Below are 16,426 nucleotides of genomic sequence, written 5' to 3'. Positions count from 1 at the left end.
GGAAGGCACTGGCGCACACTCAACACTTGAGTAGATTAGCTTGTGTCCTCATTGCAAAGTAGGAAGGTAGCTAGCCTGAGTAAAAGCAGAACCTGGGCTTTAGCCTATAGCCCAGTATGGGCCAGGTAGGTGGAAGTCCTCGCGGTTTTTATGTATGGACGGGACCTGGGTTGGGGGCAACATGTGAATAAGAGCTCAAGTTAACTCTGCAATGAAGACAAGGCCTTAATGCTGCATTCTAACTCAGAGGTGGCTGCATTTCAGTGCTAATTGAAGTGATGTGTGTCTAAATATATCATTTGGAAAGCACTTTGGGATGAAAGGTGCTCTGTCATGGTAAGACATTAGTAAAAATGAAATATGTAACCCAGCACAAACAGTATCCAAGCCAATTCCCACATTGTAAATAACATGGGAGGGAAGCTCACCAGACAGTGAAATGACCCCACAGCCTGCTCAGGTACTGCCTTGTAGGTTCTAGCTCAAGGTGAGACTCCAGCCAAGGAGAGAATGAGACAGAGAAACAAGGGAAGGGCAAGAATAACTCAGTTCTCTGGCTCGAGTTACTGACAAAAGCATGAAAGCCGCAGCCCTTAGCATAAATTACGACCTTTCAACTAGTCTAGAATCATAATAAGAAGGAAGGAATCAGATGAGTAAAGCAAGAAGGGAAAAGCAAACACTGTGAGTCATGGCAGAGAGAGGTTAGTTCCCTAGAAGTCGTCTCACCACATTAGATAGCACAGCTCAGTGACTGAGTGTCTAGAGAATAAATCAAATGGGGTTTTTTTGTTGATAAAACACATTTTCTCCACAGCAGTTGGATTTAATATTTCCTGGATCCATTGTATTCTAGACTTGGAGTGAGGATGCTTTTCCAGGACTGCATTAGGGATGGCTCAGCTACCAAAATTGGCAAATGTGTCTCCTAGGACCTTTGGCAATAGGCTGTTCTGGCAGATTATTTGTTCTCTGCCTAGTCCCTGGGTTTGCTCCCATTTTGCACCACCCCCATCTCCCCATTTGCTCTCCTCTCCTCTGTGTGCTCCTGCCCTTGCTCTGTCACTTACAGGCCTCTCAGCTGTTGTGGAATGTGGCAGTTCTGGGCTGTCCCAGGCTAAGGGTAGCAGCAGCCAGTGGCCAGTGCTCACAGCTCCTCCCTTACCGGCAACAGAGTGGGTGTGACTTGTGCATGGAGACATGGATGCATACAGATGGGAGCATGCACCACAGGCTCTGGTCCTAGCTAGGTACTGGGGCTGCTCCCAGGGAAGCGTGGATGGTGGAACGCTGTCCAAACGCAAAACAGGGAGCAAGAATTCGTTCCAAAGAGTGAGGTGCTGCATATGGTTGAGAGCTCTGACCCCATCAACTGAAGAACAGGGCTAATACTGCATGGTGATTCCTGTGTCCATGTAGATGATTATTCTTCTACGTTAACAAAGCTTTCACTGGTTCCTTTCCCCAAATGTAGCTCCCAAAATAAGTTCCCCATTTTCTCGAACATGGTTTTATGTACAAAGATCCCCAGCTGGTGTAAATTGGCATACCGTCATTGATTTAAATGGAGCTATGCCAGTTTGTCAGCCAAGAATCTGGGCCCATATCTTGTCCAGGGTTCATGAAAGAAACCATCTGAAGTTTCTAGACTAATCCATATTGGAAATATGGCATCACCAAAATGCTTTCCCCAAAGTAAATTAGCATACAGGTATCTCTTTCCCTACAACCTTGTTGGTGGCATGGGCCTTTTGCCATAGCAACCAAACCTTTCACCCAACAGTACCATCAGGAGGATGGCAGAAGCTAAGCCATCTAAGTATAGATCTCCCTCCAGGTAGATAAAATCTTAAATATGAAGCAGTGGCTGAGATCAGGGTGCCTGAGCCCAGATGAGCTAACGACAGCTGTTATCATTCTTCCAAATAGAGTAGCACCAGGTTCTATTATTACCTGCTCTGATTTTGCCAGCAGTCATCTTAAGTGGCTGTGGCAGAAAGTGAACCCAGCCGCTGGGAGCAAAAGCCAGCTTTTCACTGGGACAATGTATTTTTTTCAAGCTGAAATACGATCAGTCTTAAACCCTCTAAAACTTCGCTTGACTTGGAAAAGTAATTGGCTCCCAAATGATGTCAGCAAAATCAAAGTGGCTTCTTTGTATGTTGCAGGTTGATCATAGTGGCTGCTGCTGGGACATATATCAGATTCTTGCAGAGTCCTAAAGCCAATATTGTCATGACTTGTTAAAATATGTGTAAGCCCTGTGGCCTGAAGCCCTAGAGAGTAGGAAGCTAGCAATTATCACCTCTTGGGGACATGAGAGAAGAGTGGCCCAGAGCCGCTTGAGAATTCCGGATGGACAGGGGCATCATGAGGGGAGAGCTCTGTTGCTAATGACTGACTGGGTCAGGCCTCATTTGCATTTCAGTTACATGGCAGTTTGGGGCATTTTGGTTAAAATACAGTCAAATTGTGAGTTTGGAGGCAATCAAATGCCATTATCTCTGTTTGGAAATGAAAGGACAAGAGAGCTACCCCAAATGTGCCTGGGGTGAGACTTCACCCTGACCATCAGCATGGTTGGGCCCAGTTGGGTAATGGTGTCTGGACAAAGCATGAGTTGACTAGAAAGTGAAGAGAGTGACTTCTATCTTCTGCTGGGAGTGCTTGTGGGGTGGCAAGGATTCTGTTAGGAGTCCTATATACCCCTAATTTTTCTCTCACCACAGAGGCAGCTTCAAGAGAATGGAGGGCTTTGAGGCAGTGGGCTAGGCTGAGGTAGCTGGAAGGTGGCAGATATTGCTGAGGCAGGTGAGGGTGCTGAGGCGATGTACTGAAGCTGCAGAAAGCAGCAGCAGCCTATCCAGTAATCAAAGCTGAAATCACTCAGCTGGGTCAGGCAGCACTTCCCTTAGGAGCTGGAGACAGATCTGCATGACTACTTGAACTCCATCAATACTTGTGTTAGAGAAGCCCTAAGGCAAAACTGGAATGTCTTGAAGTGTGATCACTGTATTGTGAGAACATTCTTTGTCATAGTATTTTGGTCATTTCTGTTCCCATAGTGCCTGGAGCTCAGAAATGCAGTGGTTGCACAAAATTATATATTAATAATAAAAAAGCTCACAAAACCTTTTCAGGCCTTAAACATAAGCAGGTTCTTTTTGGTTCAGTTCTTCCTGTTTCCAAGCCATTTTGCCAGACTCTCCAATCATACTGAGCATCGGATTAAAAATGATAACAGTTCCCAGGTACTTTCGTTGTCTGTGAACTCTGTTTCACCTGAGGAGGAGGCACACACAGTTGATTTCATTCAAGTGCCTACAGTATGTTGAGAGTTGTGCCACACGACTTGCAAACCTCCTGTTCTGTGACATTCTTAGAGGCCTACTCCGAAGGCAGACAGGAAAGTGAGAGTTCACTGAGAAACAACAAATGCTCATCAGTGCACAGGGACGCAGGATACCAGGCTGAATTCCTGACATATTAGCATTAGAGCTGAAGGCAACTGCCAATGGCTCTCTGGCCAGGCCAGACCAAACAAAAAGTTCCTCTTGAAAGTTAAAATTAGAAATCAGATATTACCCAGTTGGATGTCCAATAGTAGCAGTTGTTCATACTCACTCTAAATCCCACTTACAGATTTAAGATCAGCTTTTTTGTGGGGCGCAGTGCAACTAAATAACCCTAGTATTACTTGTGACATCTTGTTCGCACTAATGGGGTTTCTACAGTGGTGCACAGTGCAAAGTGTGCATCTATGAAACTACAGTGCCATTTGTTGCACCTTGTAAATCCCCTGGGCCTAATTCTTACTTACATTAAGACCTTTACCTAGCTTTGGCCTTCAAGGGGGTGGCTCCTTTATCCTACCAGAGTGGTAGCAAAAGGGTCTTTGTGTCAATGAAAATCAGGCCCTCCGTCTGTAGAAGTCAGCAGCCAATCCATGACAGGAGGGAGAGAAACAGAGGGCTTTTTCATGGAGACTTGACTTTTGTTTTTGTTTTCCAGTCCCAACCTTGTTGCCAGAATTTTTTTTTCTTTATGTCATGCCCCCCAGTTGGCCAACGCCATGGATTGAACTGGGGACCTTCAGAGGTGAAGGCAAGTCTCTACAACTTCAGCTAAAAAGCCAGGCTCTGAAGCTGGGGGCTGTAACAAACTCCTATCCTCTGTGGATCGATCACAGAGCAGGACCTGTAACACACATGGATCAGTGAGTTACCCGTACTCCAAGAGCAAACTATGCACTTCCAATGTGCAAACGACTTTCAGTATGGATCAAGAAAAAGCAACTGCAAAAAAGAACAGGTCCTCCCCACAGAGCTCTGTTTTTACAAACCTGCTTACACTTCACGTGGCTCTGGAGCACTGAGAAGAACAGATCATTCTGTCATTTGAACCTGTCCTGGCTGGAGTCCTGTGCAGCTGCAGATCTGAGAGCAATGTGGGTGTTTATAAAGTAGGGCAAGCTGATTTGTAAACTTAGTTGCATAGTTTTGGTTTGTTTGTTTTTTCTCCCCATTTTCTTTGCGTACTAAAAACCCAGAAATGTTGTTCCCATTGACAGGCCTGGGTGCGTAGGGGATTGTGCCATCTGCCCATTGTGATAATTGCTCTCTCATATAAGAGCTGGCATGTTTGTGTGTGCAGGCATGCTCACCATCTCCTTAGTGGGTCAGACGTTCAGATCAAAAAGGTTTATTATGCACAGACTCTCCAATGTGTTTGAGGTTTACCCATCACCGCGTGATACTTCCCAAGAGCATACGCGCTCATTAAAAAGTAACCAGACTGGTTCCTGACTGCACTTGGGTTTTTTTGGAAGGCTGCATTCAGAATCAGTGGGAGTGTGCTCTTGGAAATTACTATGCAGAGATGGGAAAACCTCAAACATTTTGGAGGTTCAGATTGGAAACCTCTTTGGTTTGGAAATCGCTCAAAAGCTTGTCAGAAGCTGGTTAGAGGTCTGGGTGGGGTTTACATCTGGGGAAACATTGCAGAACTGGGGATTGGTTGCTATTAGTACTATTCAATATTTTCATTAATGACAGATAATGGAGTGGAGAGTACACTTAAAAATTTGCAGATGACACTAAGCTGGGAGGAGTTGCAAGAATTTTGTAGGACAGGATGAGAATTCAAAACAACCTTGATAAATTAGAGAATTGGTCTAAAATCAACAAGATGAAATTCAACAGAAAAATGCAAAGTACTTTGCTTAGGAAGGAAAAATCAAATGCACAACTACAAAATGGGGAATAACTAGGTAGGCAGTAACACTGCTGAAAAGGATCTGGGGGTTATAATGGATCACAAATTGAATTTGAATCAACAATGTGATGCAGCTGGGAAAAAGGCAAACATCAGTCTGGGGTGTATTAAGAGGATTGTTGTATGCAAGACACAGGATGAAATTGTCCTCCTTCACTCTACAATAATGAGGCCTCAGCTGGAGTATTGTGTCTAGCTCTGGGATCTGCACTTTAGGAAAGATATGGGCAGACTGGTGGGAGTCCAGAGGAGAGGAACAAAAAATGATCAAAAGTTTAGAAAACCTGACCTATGAGGAAAGGTTAAAAAAACTGGGCCTGTTTAGTCTTGAGAAAAGAAGACTGAGGGAGAACGTGATAACAGTCTTCAAATATGATAAGGGCTGTTATAAAGAGGATGGTGATCAATTGTTCTCCATGTCCACTGAGGACAGGACAAGAAGTAATGGGCTTGCTCTACAGCAAGGGAGATTTAGGATAGATATTAGAAAATGTTTCCTAATTCGAAGGGGAGTTAAGCTCTGGCAAAGGCTTCCAAAGGAGGTTGTGGGATCCCTGATACTGGAGGTTTTTAAGAATAGGGTAGACAAACACCTGTCAGGGCTGGTCTGGGTTTCCTTGGTGTGACAGAGCTGTAGCACCCTGATCACTGACATTACTGCAGCACAGGTATGGCTGCAGACTCAGCGGGGAGCAATTAACCATTTTCTGTTGGGGGATTGGGAACACCTGGGTGTTAATTGCTGGGCTAATGAACTGATTAGGGGTAGTTGGGAACATATAATGGGGAGGAACAGGAAGCTCAGGGAGGTGAGCTCAGAGAGTGAGCTGCGTAGAAGGGTCCTCCTGCAGAATGCCTGTGTTATGTGCTGCATGCTGGAGAACTGAAGAATAATGGCACATGTGGTGAAAGGGAAACAGCCTGGATGTGTTTGTGACTGAGGGACCATGGAATTAGGCTAGGCAGCAAGGCACTCTGGGTAGCTGAAGAAGTACCCTGTGACACATGGTCTGGCCTCAGTGCAAGGGGCTGAACCTGACCTTTTGAGGTCCCTTCCAACCTTACATTTCCATGATTCCATGGTTGTTTAGCCTGACAAAGGGAAGAGTGAGAGGGGGTGTAAGTGAGGTGCTTAAGATTAAGAAAGATGCCATGAATGAAATTGGAACAAAGGAAATTCTTCATCACAGACTCTGCAGTCAGTCTGTAGAAGTTGTGTTCTCAGGAGATACTAGGTAGGAGCAATATAGGAGAAAAGGCACTGAACTAGGACACCTGGTATGTGCCCTTAGTCTAGTCTCTCTTATGCCTCTGTTTCCCCTTTGTCTGCCTTGTCTATTTAGATTGTAAGCTTTTCAGGATAGAGCCTTACTATGTGTTTGTACAGCACCTAGTGCAACAAGGCCCTGATATTGGTCCAGCGTCTAGATACTACCACAATACAAATATTAATAATCCTAACACAGAAAAGGGTGTGCATTCATCAGTTCCCGCCCACACCCTTGGATGTGCCAAGGGTCTGCACAAACACCCTGAAGTAGCATCATCCCTCTGAAATCCCATTTTGTTTTTTACATAATGTATAATTAACTTGTGGAACTCAGTGCCCCAGGATATTACTGAGGTAAATAAGTTAGATGAGTAAGTTCCAGAAAAAAAATTAGCTGCTATGTAAATGAGAATTTAATGTGTGAAAATCATTGAAAAAATTAAATTTCTCTCAAGCTTTTTGTTTTTGAAAAAAGGCCATTTTCCAACAACATCAAAAAATCCTTCTGGCTGGAAAAATTGCAGCCATCTTTATGGTGTCATTAGATACAATATGGCACTATATAAGTTTTCCTCTGATGTATCCAGCATTGGTCAAGTCAGAGACAAATCACGTGGGCTCAGATCTTCAAAGGCTAACTCCCACTGATAGATGTTAAGGACTTTTGAGAATCTGGACCTTGGATTCTACTGGTCATCGGTGAAAGAAGACAATAGAAGGACACAGGAATGGTCCTACAAGAACAGTCTTATGATCTAATGTTTATTCTCTTTACTCCCCATGCCCCCTTCCTCCTGCCTCTACAAAAATTCCTCATGGCTCATGCTGAGCTTTGTGGATCCTGTGCAATCGCACAAAGTATGTAATGATCGGTACCTGACTGGATGCAGTCCTGTGCATTGCTCAAATGCTTTGATTCAGTGTTCTCTCTTCTGAGTCTGGTGTAACGTTCATCCTATTTTAGAAGGATAGGTTTTCACCCACTTGGCTCATCTATACAGATTTTGCCATTGCTGCCAATTGTTTTTCCTTCCTTCAGGGTACAAAATTGTAGATCAATAACAGTGATACTTTTGCGCTTCTGTAGGGTTTTTCATTTACGAATCTCAAGGTGGAGAAGAGTCATCTGGCTTCCAGATGGGGCGCTGGCTCATGGAGAGGTTAAGTGCCTTGCCTAAGGGCACAGAAAGCTAATAGCAGACCGCACAAACCTCTTAATCCTACTCCACTGCTGTAGCCATGAAACCATGCTGCCCTTCTTAGCTGCAAGTGGTCTTTTCCTTCATTTCTCTTTGGGGGATTGTACAGTGGGTGCCATTGTTAATGGCTAGAAAGAGAACTGCCAAGCCTGTTTTTCTCTGCCAGTCTCCAGCTGTTTGCAGTGGTTACACAGCTATTTGTGGTCGTCAGTGGGCCTTTACGGGCACGTAACCAAGGAGGTGTGTTTATACATCTCCTCAGACGCTTGGCCAAAGACGACATCTACTCGGTAGTTGGTTTGCTTGAGGGTTTTTGACCTTTTGACCTGTACATTCCCTTCTGGTGTGCGGGTTGGCCTTGCTTCTAGGAGCCTCTGGCTGGTTAACCTGTACTATGGTTGTCCTGTTCATCCTTAATGAGAATATAATGATGATATTTTGTACTACTCATTTTCCCAGTGCTTTATAAACAATACCATTTTCAATTAAACCTGCCCAGACAGCCCTCATCTGAGGTTGGGCAGTATCATTATCCCCAGTTCACCTTTGTCACCTTTGTCCGGCTTGTCCTCCATGAATGCAAGTTGATGCTAAACCATTCTATTTTGTTGCGAGCATGTTCTTTCCATCTGTGGCCAAAGAGTTTTGGCATGGGATCGGACCAGCGTGTTTTCGGTCTGCCCAGTAGTTGCTTGTGGTCTCTGGGGATCCAGTCACTGATGCGGGTTGTCCACCTATTGTCTTGCCTGTGGACTACATGACCTGCCCATCTTCGCTTTGCATCATACATTGCCTGCACTACATCGGTCACTTCTGTGCGCTTTCTGAACTCCTCATTCGGTATATGATCACAGAGCGATATCTTACACGTTCGCCTTTCCATTGCTGTCTGGGTGACAGCAAATTTTTCTTCCTCTGCTTTCGTAGTTGACCAGCTTTCCACTCCATATATCATTGCTGGAAGAAGAGTGGAGTTAAACAGTTCTGTTTATCCCCAATTACAGATGGGGAAAGAGAGAGACAGATAGAGGTGAGTGACTGGGCTGATACCACAGAGGGAGTCCTTGCCAGAGCTAGAATTAGAACGCTGGAGGTCCTGACTCCCAGTCCAGTGCTCTGCCCACTAGCTTTCATTATTTGCTTTAGAACTCCAGGCTGCTCTCAGAGCAAATGGTCATGCTCTGGGGCTGAAGGTTGGAGAACCGGACTGGAAACTGTGGAGATGGGAAATGTCCATGTTACATAGGCGTATTCATCTCAGCAATTTGTCATGTTTGCTGTACTGTTGTAAGCTAGTGGACTACTAAATATTTTGCTTCTGGGTGGATTTTACTTTCAACATGTGTCTTACTGATCAGAGAATTCTCTATCTGTGTGGTTTATGATCGTCTTCTCATTTTTGGGGGGTCAAAAGTGTTCAATACAAAATGTGAAGATAATCATAAAAAACTCAGAGAAATAACCCTATCTAAATGCCTCTGAGGAAATGGATTTTAAAAACCACTCTTTGACTCTGCAGCATAAGCACCTAGAGTGCTGTGAAAATTCAGTGATGCTCTGAGTTATCATGTCCTCTACCGTTGTCCTAAACCGATCAAGTCAGACTGTGACAAAATGGTTACAAAGACTTAATTCAAACGATGATAATCATGAGGCAACCTTAACCCCGGAGCCTGTAAGGACGGCTCCCTAACGTAGTGGGCTGGGGAATGGAAGCTGTTTGCTTTGCTGTTGGTCCCTCTTTTGCTGTCTGATCCCAGGGGCTTTCTTAGTAGATAGCAAAAGAAGTGCGTTAGTATAATTAGATTACCCTGCTGCAACAACTGTTTGCTAGGAGTAAATATTGATATTCTGGCAGTGGTCCAGTTTGCATTGGCGTCCCAGCTGGGGTTTTGGCCAGATGCTAGGAACCCAGGTTCACTTCCCTACCCCACCGCAGACTTCTTGTGTGACCATGGATGAGCCACTTAGGGCCAGCTATTTAAATGTATTTAGATGCCTAAAGGTACAGATAGGTATTTGGGAGGATTTTCAGAAGTGCCTGGGTGCCTAATTCCCATTTGAAATCAAAGTGAGTTAGGTGCCTATGTGCTTTTATACCCGCCCCCCTACCCTCCCAGCACCATCTTTATCTTCAGCTGCCTGAAGGCTGTGACAAATCTGGCCCTTAGGCTCTCAGCCTCAGCTCCCCATCTGTATAGTGTGGGTAACACCACTGCCCTGCCTCATGGGGGTGCTGTGGGGATAAAGACACTACAGAATGGGAGGTACTCGGATACTCCAGTGATGGGGGCTTGGTAAGTACCCTAGATTGTGCTGGGTGCTGTACAAACATAGGAGAGAAGGCTTTGGATTCTTTGACCATGGGATGGTGTTCCATGAAGGAGGAGTGCTGGGCAGAGACGGGCTCCATCTTACGAAGAGAGGGAAGAGCATCTTTGCCAGCAGGCTGGCTAACCTAGTGAGGAGGGCTTTAAACTAGGTTCACCGGGGGAAGGAGACCAAAGCCCTGAGGTAAGTGGGAAAGCGGGATACCGGGAGGAAGCACAGGCAGGAATGTCTGTGAGGGGAGGGCTCCTGCCTCATACTGGGAATGAGGGGCGATCAACAGGTTATCTCAAGTGCTTATATACAAATGCACAAAGCCTTGGAAACAAGCAGGGAGAACTGGAGGTCCTGGTGATGTCAAGGAACTATGACGTGATTGGAATAACAGAGACTTGGTGGGATAGCTCACATGACTGGAGTACAGTCATGGATGGTTATAAACTGTTCAGGAAGGACAGGCAGGGCAGAAAAGGTGGGGGAGTAGCACTGTATGTAAGGGAGCAGTATGACTGCTCAGAGCTCCGGTACGAAACTGTGGAAAAACCTGAGTGTCTCTGGATTAAGTTTAGAAGTGTGTGCAACAAGAGTGATGTAGTGGTGGGAGTCTGCTATAGACCACCGGACCAGGGGGATGAGGTGGATGAGGCTTTCTTCCGGCAACTCACGGAAGCTACTAGTTCGCATGCCCTGATTCTCATGGGTGACTTTAATTTTCCTGATATCTGCTGGGAGAGCAATACAGCGGTGCATAGACAATCCAGGAAGTTTTTGGAAAGCGTAGGGGACAATTTTCTGGCGCAAGTGCTAGGGGAGCCAACTAGGGGGGGCGCTTTTCTTGACCTGCTGCTCACAAACCGGGTAGAATTAGTGGGGGAAGCAAAAGTGGATGGGAATCTGGGAGGCAGTGACCATGAGTTGGTTGAGTTCAGGATCCTGACGCAGGGAAGAAAGGTAAGCAGCAGGATACGGACCCTGGACTTCAGGAAAGCAGACTTCGACTCCCTCAGGGAACGGATGGGTAGGATCCCCTGGGGGACTATCATGAAGGGGAAGGGAGTCCAGGAGAGCTGGCTGTATTTCAAGGAATCCCTGTTGAGGTTACAGGGACAAACCATCCCGATGAGTCGAAAGAATAGTAAACATGGCAAGCGACCAGCTTGGCTTAATGGTGAAATCCTAGCGGATCTTAAACATAAAAAAGAAGCTTACAAGAAGTGGAAGGTTGGACATATGACCAGGGAAGAGTATAAAAATATTGCTCGGGCATGTAGGAAAGATATAAGGAGGGCCAAATCGCACCTGGAGCTGCAGCTAGCAAGAGATGTCAAGAGTAACAAGAAGGGTTTCTTCAGGTATGTTGGCAACAAGAAGAAAGCCAAGGAAAGTGTGGGCCCCTTACTGAATGAGGGAGGCAACCTAGTGACAGAGGATGTGGAAAAAGCTAATGTACTCAATGCTTTTTTTGCCTCTGTTTTCACTAACAAGGTCAGCTCCCAGACTGCTGCGCTGGGCATCACAGAATGGGGAAGAGATGGCCAGCCCTCTGTGGAGATAGAGGTGGTTAGGGACTATTTAGAAAAGCTGGACGTGCACAAGTCCATGGGGCCGGACGAGTTACATCCGAGAGTGCTGAAGGAATTGGCGGCTGTGATTGCAGAGCCCTTGGCCATTATCTTTGAAAACTCGTGGCGAACGGGGGAAGTCCCGGATGACTGGAAAAAGGCTAATGTAGTGCCAATCTTTAAAAAAGGGAAGAAGGAGGATCCTGGGAACTACAGGCCGGTCAGCCTCACCTCAGTCCCTGGAAAAATCATGGAGCAGGTCCTCAAAGAATCAATCCTGAAGCACTTACATGAGAGGAAAGTGATCAGGAACAGTCAGCATGGATTCACCAAGGGAAGGTCATGCCTGACTAATCTAATCGCCTTTTATGATGAGATTACTGGTTCTGTGGATGAAGGGAAAGCAGTGGATGTATTGTTTCTTGACTTTAGCAAAGCTTTTGACACGGTCTCCCACAGTATTCTTGTCAGCAAGTTAAAGAAGTATGGGCTGGATGAATGCACTATAAGGTGGGTAGAAAGCTGGCTAGATTGTCGGGCTCAACGGGTAGTGATAAATGGCTCCATGTCTAGTTGGCAGTCGGTGTCAAGTGGAGTGCCCCAGGGGTCGGTCCTGGGGCCGGTTTTGTTCAATATCTTCATAAATGATCTGGAGGATGGTGTGGATTGCACTCTCAGCAAATTTGCAGATGATACTAAACTGGGAGGAGTGGTAGATACGCTGGAGGGGAGGGATAGGATACAGAAGGACCTAGACAAATTGGAGGATTGGGCCAAAAGAAATCTGATGAGGTTCAATAAGGATAAGTGCAGGGTCCTGCACTTAGGATGGAAGAATCCAATGCACCGCTACAGACTAGGGACCGAATGGCTAGGCAGCAGTTCTGCGGAAAAGGACCTAGGGGTGACAGTGGACGAGAAGCTGGATATGAGTCAACAGTGTGCCCTTGTTGCCAAGAAGGCCAATGGCATTTTGGGATGTATAAGTAGGGGCATAGCCAGCAGATCGAGGGATGTGATCGTTCCCCTCTATTCGACACTGGTGAGGCCTCATCTGGAGTACTGTGTCCAGTTTTGGGCCCCACACTACAAGAAGGATGTGGATAAATTGGAGAGAGTCCAGCGAAGGGCAACAAAAATGATTAGGGGTCTAGAGCACATGACTTATGAGGAGAGGCTGAGGGAGCTGGGATTGTTTAGTCTGCAGAAGAGAAGAATGAGGGGGGATTTGATAGCTGCTTTCAACTACCTGAAAGGGGGTTCCAAAGAGGATGGCTCTAGACTGTTCTCAATGGTAGCAGATGACAGAACGAGGAGTAATGGTCTCAAGTTGCAATGGGGGAGGTTTAGATTGGATATTAGGAAAAACTTTTTCACTAAGAGGGTGGTGAAACACTGGAATGCGTTACCTAGGGAGGTGGTAGAATCTCCTTCCTTAGAGGTTTTTAAGGTCAGGCTTGACAAAGCCCTGGCTGGGATGATTTAACTGGGAATTGGTCCTGCTTCGAGCAGGGGGTTGGACTAGATGACCTTCTGGGGTCCCTTCCAACCCTGATATTCTATGATTCTATGATTCTAGGAACAAAGACAATCCCAGTTGTGGAGGTATTGGCTCCCACAGGAGCTTTCTCCTCCTCGATGACTCCATCCCACAGACATGGTTCTTCCTGCCTTACTGTATTCACATCTGCAGCAATACTGTGATCTGCTTACACAGACAGCAGCCAGGCTTTAAACTTTGTAAAGGTCCCATGCTCTCCTTAGCATCCGTATGTGGATGGAGCCTGCATCTATTGCGGGGGGGGGGGGGGGGGTTCTACCTTGGCTGTGTGCTCCCACCTTGCCCCAGCAATGGAAGTCCAGTTCAGTGGAGATGGCAAGGCACCTGTAAGGGATCCCCTGGAATCTCCCAACACACAGCAGAGCATCATGCAGCCTGAGTGGGAATCATTTTAGCTCCCATTTTGAAGGGCTTGGGGGGAAGCCATGCTACCTACAGAAAGGAGCCTGCATCTGCATGTGTTCCCCTTGCTTCACATAACCTATCTGGATCTAAGAAAGTGTTTTTTCCCTAGTGGGCAAAACCATTCTCTTAACACTGTCCTGAGATGGGAGAAATCAGAGGAAATGCCATACCCTGAAAGACATGGAGTTTCCTTTCCTCTGTGTGGATTATTCTCACAGGGGGGAGAATGGGGCCCAGCTCTAAGGCACTGCTGAAAAGGAGTTGATCTATGGAAGTCAAGAGAGGACGTGTCTCTGCCACACGAGATTAAACCCCACCTTAACGCCTTAAAGTCCCACAGAGCAGGGCTTCAGAACTTCACTGATAGAAAAATGCAGAAGCACTCAGCTGACTTGAAGCCAAAGTAGCAAGAACAGCTTCACAAATCCATAAGGGGTGGAATAATGCTGAACACGCAATCAGGATGAAGGCAGCTTCTGGTACCTCTCCAAAAGCAGGTATGGGCTAGGAAGGGCTAACCTAAAGCAGTTGTGATTAACATAATTGACCACTGGATGTCATGATTTCTCTATAGAAAAGCAGCAGGAACTCTCTTATTTGGCAGTAAAATTGGATTTCTTTTTAAAACATAAAGAGCCTCACATATGGCTTTCCAGGTGTTTGGCACCTTTTCCATTTGGCTAAAGCAAGCTCTGGAAGCAGATGCTGCTGCTTGTTTTCTTAGGGTGGGGAAGGCTTACAGTCCAGAGATGAATATGGCCTAACCTGAAGTCTAGGGTCACTGGGCCAGATCTGCAACTGATGGAAAGTGGTGTTAATGAAGTGATGCTCATTTACACCACCTGGGAATCTAATCCATGTGGCTGCTTCTTTCCACTGCTGTTTGCATATAGCCAATACCCTCTTCTTTTCCCCTTTCTAGGATACCATTCTCCTCATCTCCATATCCCACCTCCATTCTCTTTCAATGCATTCATTTCCCTTGTTCTTCCCAATTTAGCCCTGCTATGCTCTGCCTCTCCATCCCAATTCCTCTCTCTATTTGCTTCTCTTTGGTTTGGATTTGATTCATGATGAGCTCTGCTAAGCTGGAAAGATGACTTCAGGGAGACATGGTTGACTGGAAAAGGAAACTAGTCATATAAACTCAGCCCTGGTCATGAATCTTTGTCCATTCAACCCAGCATCCTGTCCACGTTCCTAGTTGTTCTCAGTTTGCTCTTCCTCCCATTCCAGTCCCTATTTTTTTATCCCAGGCACATGTCCAGGGTCAGTATACCCCACAGGAGAACTGGAACACAGAAGAATCAAAGGTGTTGCCTAACAGCTGTCTAGTGCCAAACAGACTGTATGGAATTTCAGTCTGGTTATCTGTTATCAGCAGAGAACAGCAATTCAGGGGACAATTATACTGGGCTCTCAGTAGTGATTCCTTCCTTACACCCTGTCCCCACCCTGCTGGCAATTTCTTTGACCCCTCCCCTGCTAAATCACACACTAAATACTAGTTCCACCCTCAGTAATTTGTGCTTAGCAGCTAATCACGGTCTTTGCTTTGGTCTTTCGGTTTAATTTTGTTTCCTACAAACACAAGTTTAGTTAAGCTAATTAATACATTCTATATAGCTTTAGATGACAATTTAAAACATCCAAACATAAAAATCTAGGAACTTTAACAATTAACTAGATTTATAATCACAAATGATTACTAACTGACAGCAAAAAATAATCCCAGTCAAATAATGAATTAGCTCAGCCCACCAATAAATCAAAGCAGCCATACAGCCCACTCCAGGAAGAGGCTGGGGGTTGGGCATCACACCACCTTGTTAGAAGGCAGCCATCATGCTGAAGCTTTAGGCTAAATGAGGGAGCAATTAAAAGGTGCTTTGTTTAGTGATAGCTGAAACGATGGAAAACCATCACCCAAGGACTAGGAAGCATGAAAGCCTGGGCAGTGGGTGGGCTGTGTGGCCCAAGGGATGGTCTGATAACAGATGCAGAGGCAGGGGATTGATTTGATCGCAGCTATGTGTACATGAGACTCCATCAATTTCTCCTAACAGAAACAACCTGGAAGACCCCCAAATATTAGCTAAAGGGATGATAATAGTGTCAGTTGGGTATATTTTGTGGACCTGCGGGACTGATCATAGGTTATCTCACAGATTCCTTGCCTCGTCCTACCTCATCCTTTTCAGCTCAGCTGGAACTTTGTTACACAAATTAAAGACCCACTCTTCTGATTGGGGACAGAGGGAGGAGAAAGAACCTCCTTAGCCAAGTCAGTGACAATTTCTCTTTTCAAACAACTGCATTGCAGGCCTTCAATAGGCAGGAATACAATGGCATTTGTGATTGCATCGTGTAGCCTCTTTCTGCCCAGCTGTCCCCCCAAAATGTTTTACAGAGCTAGTAGAGACAAGGCAGGGGAGGGAATGTCTTTTATTGGACCAACTTCTGTTGGTGAGAGAGACAAGCTTTCGAGGGACACAGAACTCTTCCTCAGGTCTGGGACCAACCCGGCTACAACACCACTGCATACAACCATGGAGGCTACAGAGCTAAGTTATACACTAGGAAAGCACGTTAGCAGTACCATAGGCAATGAATGCTTTCAGTGGGATGTGAAAACAGATGGAGCCATAGCCAGGTGGAAGGCAGGCTTGTGCAGCTACTGCAGCGAGATCATGTGAAGGGGCTGCTGATACTTTAGAGAGATGCTCATCCAAAGGCCCCAGATACAGTCATCATTTATAGTGCCACAGATGGGGATGGAGATGGGGCTTCACACCTCTTACTTCACCTAGGGACCTGGAACGGACAG

The sequence above is a fragment of the Natator depressus genome, chromosome 8, assembly GCF_965152275.1.
Source record: "Natator depressus isolate rNatDep1 chromosome 8, rNatDep2.hap1, whole genome shotgun sequence".
Taxonomy (NCBI): Eukaryota; Metazoa; Chordata; order Testudines; family Cheloniidae; genus Natator; species Natator depressus.
This window is presented reverse-complemented; position numbering follows the sequence as displayed.